The sequence below is a fragment of the Notothenia coriiceps genome, unplaced genomic scaffold, assembly GCF_000735185.1.
Source record: "Notothenia coriiceps isolate Sejong01 unplaced genomic scaffold, NC01 NC01_scaffold00018250, whole genome shotgun sequence".
NCBI lineage: Eukaryota > Metazoa > Chordata > Actinopteri > Perciformes > Nototheniidae > Notothenia > Notothenia coriiceps.
The window spans coordinates 184140-192730 of record NW_011350951.1 but is presented as its reverse complement, the minus strand read 5'-3'; the positions used below and the strand labels follow the sequence as shown (position 1 = coordinate 192730).

Sequence of the window (8591 nt, the reverse complement as noted above, 5' to 3'; positions counted from 1 at the left end):
AGGCGCTCTCATTTTTTGGCCATTAAATGGTCTGCAAAGGCCCTAACATCCCTGCTGTCGCCTCCAGAAGGAGTTTCTCTCTCCCGACACCCAGCCCCCCCTGCCTGAACACCTCCAATTGGACTCCTTTGTTTAAGTTCCATGACATAGTGACATCACTAATGTTGACGCTTGTGCTTAATTGCAACTCAGCCCTCCAACACATTGTTAAGCTTGATAGAGCTAAGGCGACATCTCTAAAGCAGGGATGACCAGAATCACAACCAGAGCTGTCCAGCTAACAATCAGTGCGACTGGTCTCTGGTTTCAGGATGGGTGAAAAGAGGTGCTTGCCAGCACAGGCAGTGTGAGAAAAATAAAGTTCTATATGAACATTAAACAACAACTACACCTCCGGCTGAGGCTTTTCGGACATTTCCTGTGTTTGAGGTTTGGGGACATTGAAACCAGAGTAGGCGTGTTGCTTCAAAGCCTCTATTGCCGAAAGCCCACGGCGGGGGAGCTGTGGTTCTCAAGGTCTTTAGGTGCCTTCAAGCGGCGCGGGTAACTCAAAACCTCCTTGCGTGGACACCGCGTGGTCAGGGAAAGAGCGTCTCGACTGAAGAAGGAGGCCTTTCAAAGGCGATTTGTTATCCCGGGGGAGTCTCTGGGAGGCCAGTTGCCAAGCTACCGACAGGCCCGAAGGGCAGCAGCCTCAGCAAAGAAAAACAAAAAAAAAAACCCGGTGGCGGAGGCAAAGCACGGGGCTGGGGGAGAAGTTCGGAGAAGGCATTGGTAAGGACTTCGGGGCGGCAGTGGTGCGCAACAAAAGTATGTCTTGGAAAACTGTCCACACCTCAGGAGGGGGGGAAGCAGGAAACCATCCAAGCTGTGTACAGTAAGGAATGGACGTTGTTGACCTCAGACTGATGCGGAGTGTTTTAGGACGTTGGGGGAAGGAACACTTTTGAGGAACTGTCCTTGCTGAACCCGATAACTCCGCGCCTCTATGTTAGAGGCAGAGCTGGAAGTATGGACGGGGGATCAACACCCAATCTCCGGGGGGAGCGTCACTGAGGTCGTCAAAACAACTCCACAGTGGCAAAGCCCCGGGGGTGCGATTGAGATCCGGCCCCAGAAATGCTTGAAGGCGCTCTGGATTGTGGAGGACTGGTTCATGGTTGACACGTCTCATTCAACGTTGCGTGGAAGTCGGAAACAGTACAGAAGGAGTGGCAGACGCGGGTTTGGTTGGTTGCCCCTTTTCAAAAAAAGGGGGCATCAGAGCGTGTGGTGGTGCCGATTACAGAGGGCATCAACACTACTCAGCCGTCCCGGGTAAAGTTTCTACTCTAAAGGTAACTCGAAAGGGAGGCGTTCAGGCCGATTTTGTCGACTTTAGGATTGAGGGAGGACACAATGCGGGATTCCGCTCCTGGTCGTGAAACGCATGGATTCAGCTTTTTTACTCTCGCAAGGAATCCTGGAAGGGGGCCCTGGGGAGTACGCTTATCCAGTGCTACATGTGGTTTTGTAGAGCTTTGGGAGGAAGGCGTATGACCGGTTCCCAGGAGTTACTTGTGGCGAGTGGGTGCTGCGGGAGTATGGGTGGTGAGGGGGTCTCTACTCAGGGCCATTTCCAATCTCTGTGACTCCAAAGCGAGCAAGCTGTGTTCCGCGCGTCCCTCAGGCAGCTAAGGGTCGGAACCCATTTCCGCGTGAGGGGTTTGGCCCTTCCGGCCAGGGCTTGCGCTTTGGTCACCAATCCTGCTTTGTAATATTACATGGGATCGGATTCGGCGTAGCGTGGGGGAGGGTCTGCGTTCGTGCGATAAGGATTGCAGAGCCACTGCTTTTGCAGATGATGTGGGTATCTAATACCTCAAGCACTCACTGGATCGGTTCGCAACCGAGTGTTGAAGCGGCTGGATGAGGATCAGCACTCCGAGTGGGGGTGTCGTGGTGTTGGTTGTGGGTGATCTGGAGCCTTGATGTGCTCAGCAGGAAAGCAGTGGACTGTCCGTAGTCTGAGGAGGGGGAATGAGTCCTTTACCCCAAGTGACTAAGGAGTTGAATTATCTCGGACGGAATCTTCCGTTTCTCGGAGTGAGGACACAAGATGCGGAGAGTGAGATGGGCCGGAGATCTGGGGAGCAGCGGGGACGCGGCTCTGCCAGTCGCTTTACCGCACCGTTGTGAAGAAAAGGGAGCTGAGCCAGAAGGCAAAGCTCTCTGTTTACCGGGCCATTTTCGTTCCTACCCTCACCTATGGTCATGAAGGATGGGTCATGACCGAAAGAATGAGATCGCGGATACAAGCGGCCGAGATGGGTTTTCTCCGCAGGGTGGCTGGCGTCTCCCTTAGGGATAAGGTGAGAAGTTCTGTCATCCGGGAGGGACTCGGAGTTGAACTGCTCCTCCTTCACGTCGAAAGGAGTCAGTTGAGGTGGTTCGGGCACCTAGTAAGGATGCCACCTGGGCGCCTCCCTAGGGAGGTGTTCCAGGCACATCCAGCTGGGAAGAGACCAAGGGGTATACCTAGGACCAGGTGGAGGGATTATATCTCTTCGTTGGCCTGGGAGCGCCTTGGGATCCCCCAGTCAGAGCTGGTTGATGTGGCCAGGGAAAAGAACGTTTGGGCCTCTCTGCTGGAACTGCTACCCCCGCGACCCGACCACGGATAAGCGGGAGAAGATGGATGGATGGATGAACATTAAAGCATGTAAACATGTCGCAGGAGAGGCACAACATACTTAAACGTGAATAGATGATGCAAATAAAAAGTTTCCATGGCCTTCAGTCAACCAAACTGAACAACTGCTGGTGATTGGGTATTGCTTTATGTTCAACACACTTGTATATTCTAAGACTGAAAGCAAACAAATCTCAGATAGTCCTATAACAGATTTATTGATAAAAAACAGCAACTTTTATTAAATGTTACCTAGTTTCAAACTATTGTTGCAATATCACTCTCGTCCAGTCATTTTTACTACCCACTGCTACTGAGAAGCTTATCTTTATGCTGAAAATAATCTGGTGCAACAGTTCAACTTCAGACTCCAGCAGTTTGTCAACAAATCATTGGCTCCCCACTTCCAACAATAAAATCCCTATAGCGAAACCAAGTGTTAAAAGAGAATCATTTGAGATCCCAGTCATCCAGCTCACCTCCTGTTCCAGCCGTTACCATCTGAGGGGCTCTATATTACTGCCGCCAGCTCTGCACAGCCTACCCCATCTGTTTAGCAAGGGCAACGTCACTGCATCTTGCTTTTAGCACAGCCCAAGAAGATTGTGATTGGTTTAACACTGGACCCACCATGGGGGTCATATTTCCCCCCATGCGTTTTCAAATACATGTTTCGCTGTTGAAATGTATGAGTCTTGCTAAAATTGATTTATTTGCCATCTAGTGAAATATGGTGGTCCTGAGAATTGGGAAAAAATGGTGAGGGCGCTCCATTTCTTTCCTCCAATTTTCACACGTTTCACACCGAAGACTAACCGTGGTTATGCTGCGTTTACCCACACATCCATTCCTGCACTATGTGGTCTTGGGCTATGTCACCAGACTTCCTTGGCACTGGAACAAATATTTTGTGGATGAGTTTACATCATACAGTAGTTAGGTGAAAGTCATACAGACAAGAAATGGTAGCAGCGGTATTAGACCCAGAGGGCTTTGAAGTTGGTTCTTGACGCCCTGGGAATCAGACCACGCTGGAGTTGTGTAAAACTCTTTAAACACATCACAAATTTCCTGAGCAGCCTTAATCCTTGGGTACAGGAACAGCATTTTCAAAAGAAAACACCAAATTGAATATAAGACATATGTTGACTGTGTGATATGACTCTTATCAAAAGATAAATGTTGTTTGATCTTGAGATAAAGCCTGCCTGTTTTATATTCTGTTTTTTATTGTTACAAATTAAAATGTCACAAAAACAAAGAACTGCGTTTTGAATTTACGTGCACTGTGTGGAAATCGTTGATGAAATAAGTTTTAGCAAATGCACTTAAAATGACTATTATAACAATCAAAACTTGGTAACCAGTTTTTTAAAAGTTGGTTAATTTGGAACTACAATGTATATTTCGCTTGATCTTACTATATACAGTTGCATAACGCACTAACTGTTAACATAAGTGAGCAAAATAAACTGCAATTTGTGGAATTGATATTAGCCAGTTAAATTAGCAGGACACTGACCTGTTATTGAAATCCATAGTGACCAGATAATGTTGAAATTAACTAACACAATCATGTAGGTTGCACACAAATCAGTCCTCACCTTCTTAATAATGTTTTGGAATTATATAACACACATCGAAGAATTCACTAGATTAAGTAAATCCAAGATAATTTTAATTTACATTTGGTTTTTTTATGTTATTGGTTCTCCTGTTTCTGAATCAATATAACAGAATCTTGTGCGAAGTAGAACGGAAAGATCATAATGAATTTATTAGATGTGCCACATCATCTCCGACTAACGATGGCTTTGTCAGAAAACAGATCAACTCCGGACAACGCGCAGATAGTGAAAGGGGAGGAGAATTCAGTTTGAGATAACCAGCCAATGAGGACCTTCTACCCCCGGCCTACATCCTCTGAGTCAGACTACAAGGGCACCAAACGCTCATGTCCACTTTCATTTCATTTACTGTCGTGCTCCACATGAAGACCATTTTAAGCTTTATTCCATCAGTAAAGGTGTTGACCTCCTACCATGTGCTTCCTGATAGATGTGGACCAAGAGCGGCGCTAACAATTAGGGGAATCATTTAAAATCATCAGTTCTTATTTTCATAATTCAACCACAAGCCTGGTGTTCTCGTAGTGTCGAAGCCAAGGTTAAAAAACATGTCTTGAAATAAATAATTAAACTACAGTTGTCTTTTTATTCTTCCTAATGGTGGCAGCAAATGCACCTGAACAAGGACCTTTTCAAAGTCAGTCTAAGAAATAAAGATCTCTTAACTGACATCTAAATTGGACAGACAGGCTGCAGGAACATGGGCTGATATAAATACATGACTATGTTTTAATGAATGTATACAATTCTAAAATAGACCATGAGAGGTCCTGTAAAGTAGAACAATGATACATTTGTATCCCCAAAAATACAAAATTCAAATACTGTCCATATAAAATATGTTAACATCAAACAGATGGAGGGATAGCCTGGCTAACCAACTACAGAAATGCAATGGCCCAACCACAGACAAACAAATACTCTCCATCAAATGAATATTGCTGTATTTTACCACAATTATAATACTCCGATGGCAAATTGAAAAATACAGTCTGACACTGAAATACCTATGAACTCAATCAAAAGGAAACATGGAGGGAGGCAGAAAAATAACTTAACTCAAGGCCCAACCAAGGCAGGGAAGGTCACACGGCGTCCAAGCAGGTCCAGGATGAATTCGAACATAATTCCATTTATCCCACCATCAGGGGATTTCCATAAAGGCATGGTTGACCAAGAACGTCCGAGTAATCCAGCTGGTTTTTGTTCATTTTTGCTCAGTTTCATTTTATTTCAAACCTTTAATTAACCAGATTGGTCCCATTGAGATCATAGATCTCTTTTTCAAGGGAGACCTGCAGCAAATAGGTTCCACATGAAACATAAAACAACATAAAACAATAGAGGATATCATACAACAGGGGTGCCCACACTTTTTTGGCTGGTGAGCTACTTTTGAAATGACCAGCTCACCGAGGTCTACCAACCAAAAATAAAATCCCAAATTGCAAGGGTTGCTGAATAACACGTTTTTTTTTTTGCTGCTAACCTTCGCAGTTATTCTCGTGCCAACAAACGTTTAGTACGTTTTTCCCTAAGCGATAGGGCGTCGTGTAGTTCCGAGTTCATAGTGGAGGTTACGTTTTGTATTCGTCCGATCTGCACCTTCGAACTCGCACCTGCAATCGGGCTGAGCCTCAGGTTCCTGGGGGGTGTGGGCAAGCGGCAACTAGTTTGCCCGGATACGTTGTCTCCTAAAATAAAAAGTAGTCCTATAAACCTTCTTATCCTCCCTGAACTCCAGTTAGTGACCGTGAAAAAATAAATAAAATTTACCAAGTGAAATACAACTGATAAATAAGCACAACCCACCGTGACGTGAATACTAATGGACAAATAACAAAAACCGGTTCAATACTCCTCTCAAACCTGACTTAAATAAGCGAAAAAATTAGTTGACAATCTCATTTAGTTTGTTTCAAATACCGGAGACTTCGTTGTCTACTCTACAAAGATTATCAGTCCCAAGGTTACAAGACTTACAGAACTTTAATAACACAAAAGGAATTTTTTTTACAGATATCAAATGTCTTACAGAGGATGGATAGCCGATGGACTTAGAGACCCTTTACACTGAATATAGGATTAACGATAACGATGGTGAAATACCGTTTTTAACGTGAAAGACAAACCAGAACCATTCTTGAGGAACTTTTTTTAATTGTTACAAACAACGATTCGAATACATAAGTCAGTAATAAGGTCTTACCATAATATTTAGGTCACTTTTTTAACGAGAAGTGCAAGAGTCCAGTTTATAAATATTACGCTAATTTTTACGCTACATTAACGCTAATTAATTAATGTTTCGACATAATTAATCTAAGTTAAAAAAATTAGCTCAGGGCCGGGATGAACACTATGGATCAGTCGATCAAACAATAGATTCGATAACACTTAAAAAGTCAACAAAAACAATCAAAAAACCTCAGATATGAGACAGAAATACACTAATAAACGAGAACGAAATAGTGAGCTTCATACTTTAGGAAAACCGTAAGACCCAAGGTAGTCAAAAAACACACGAGGTACACATGTACCTGACAAGAATACAATGTCATCAGTCAGATATACACGCAGTCGCAGGTGAAGAAACCTTGTAAGAATGTTAACTTTGACAGGTTAAAGTAAGAGAGACCTTACAAAAATTATCTATCCGTTTCCTTTAAACGAGTAACTTTTGATACCCGTAAACATGTAACAAACTATTCATACATTAAACATCAATTGATACAACATACTGTCTCCACCAGTCAATAGCAAAGCTGGAACGAACCCAGCCGTTACGCCATAATCTGCGCAACAGTAAAAGTAAGCAATTATACTGTATTTAGTCCAAAACTAGGAGAGAGAAGGGACAAGGAGAGGACGGTGAATTAGTCCAATACAAATGAAAACTAACTAAAGTCATTTTCGAAAAAGATAGCGAACAGTCAAGAAGCAAAATTGGGTACCATATAAGTTATACGTATGTTTATAGTCAGTATCACAGGACTTTGAAAGTTTAAACTCAATTTTCTATATTTGTTAGTTTATTACTAGACACGACCCTGGCTAAGTTTTTGACCTCCTGTATAGTGAAGTGATGTCTAAATACCCCCTCCTTCATTCATAAAAACACTACCGTAAACAAGTGTAAGTTTCCAATAAACTGGAAATAAACATTTCGTCGCAACGAGAACGTTTCCTTACCATTGCACCATCTCCGAGATAGCACTCGCAATGTTCGTAATACTGTCGGCTAGAAAGGAGGCAATCAATCGCTCAAATCATCTATTCTCTTTACAAGTAACATAAATAACGATGTATTTTGAGAAAAATAGACGTCAGATCACAAGCAGGTTGAGACAAAGAAATGTACGGTTTTATCTGTATATGTTTACGCAGAAAATAACCAGCGCAACATAAAAGTTGAAGGTTAGGATCCTGGTCTAAGAGAGAGTGCAGACTACACGCTCACCCGCCCCAGCAAAAATAGTGTGGGGGTGCGTCTGACGATGTACAGTACGTTGTAGATGCCCTCCTCTACCGCCCTTACGCGAGGAGTTAAACATAACCAATTTACAAATGGGACAAGAGCATACGCCATGTTACGAGGGAACGGTTCTACAAACATCGTACATTCACCGAAAATTGTACTAGTTAAACAGAATTTATAAGGTAAACGTTTATCCAACGTGTAGTAAAGTCTGCCAATCCTTACGTAAGCGCCCAAGCTGACAGAAAATATCATCGAGACAATCGGGTAGGAAAATGCTTACGTTAGCGAAAGGAGCGAAGTCCACAATACCATACGATCAGTACGATGTGTCGCCTACAATTAGAGATTAATAAGTTGAGGTACACCACTATAAATCTAAAATCTACCCATACTAAATACTAACCCAATGTCAATGAGAAACATAAAACAATATATTAAAGTCGATAAACAAATATCAAGACAGTAGTCCTAATCAAATTATACTAAACAATTTTGTAACAACAAAGAAACTAAAACTTTATAATAAATAAGATAAATTTATTTTCGTTACAATTAAACAAGTGTAAACAATCAATTAAATTATTATATACATAAAAAGTTAGTTTCATAGTGAAATAGCAGAAGGTAACAACAAAGGTGTACGGATTTTGTTGGAGTCGATTAGATTCAACTCAACCGATTTTATTCCTCGCAAACTCCTTAACTACGGTTCCGTCATTATAGCTTATCAGGTAATTAGCAAAGTAATTAGCTATCTAATTTAGTTATAGTTTAATAGCAAACAACGTCCGTCGGATAACATTCAATAGGG

The 8591-nt window shown here is 42.6% G+C and overlaps 1 protein-coding gene across 1 annotated transcript in view; it reads left to right on the top strand.

Annotated features, from left to right (window-relative positions):
• Positions 1–8591, top strand: part of LOC104950930 (exportin-2-like) — a 72348-nt gene that overhangs the window by 1206 nt on the left and 62551 nt on the right. The gene's annotated exons all lie outside the window — the stretch shown is intronic.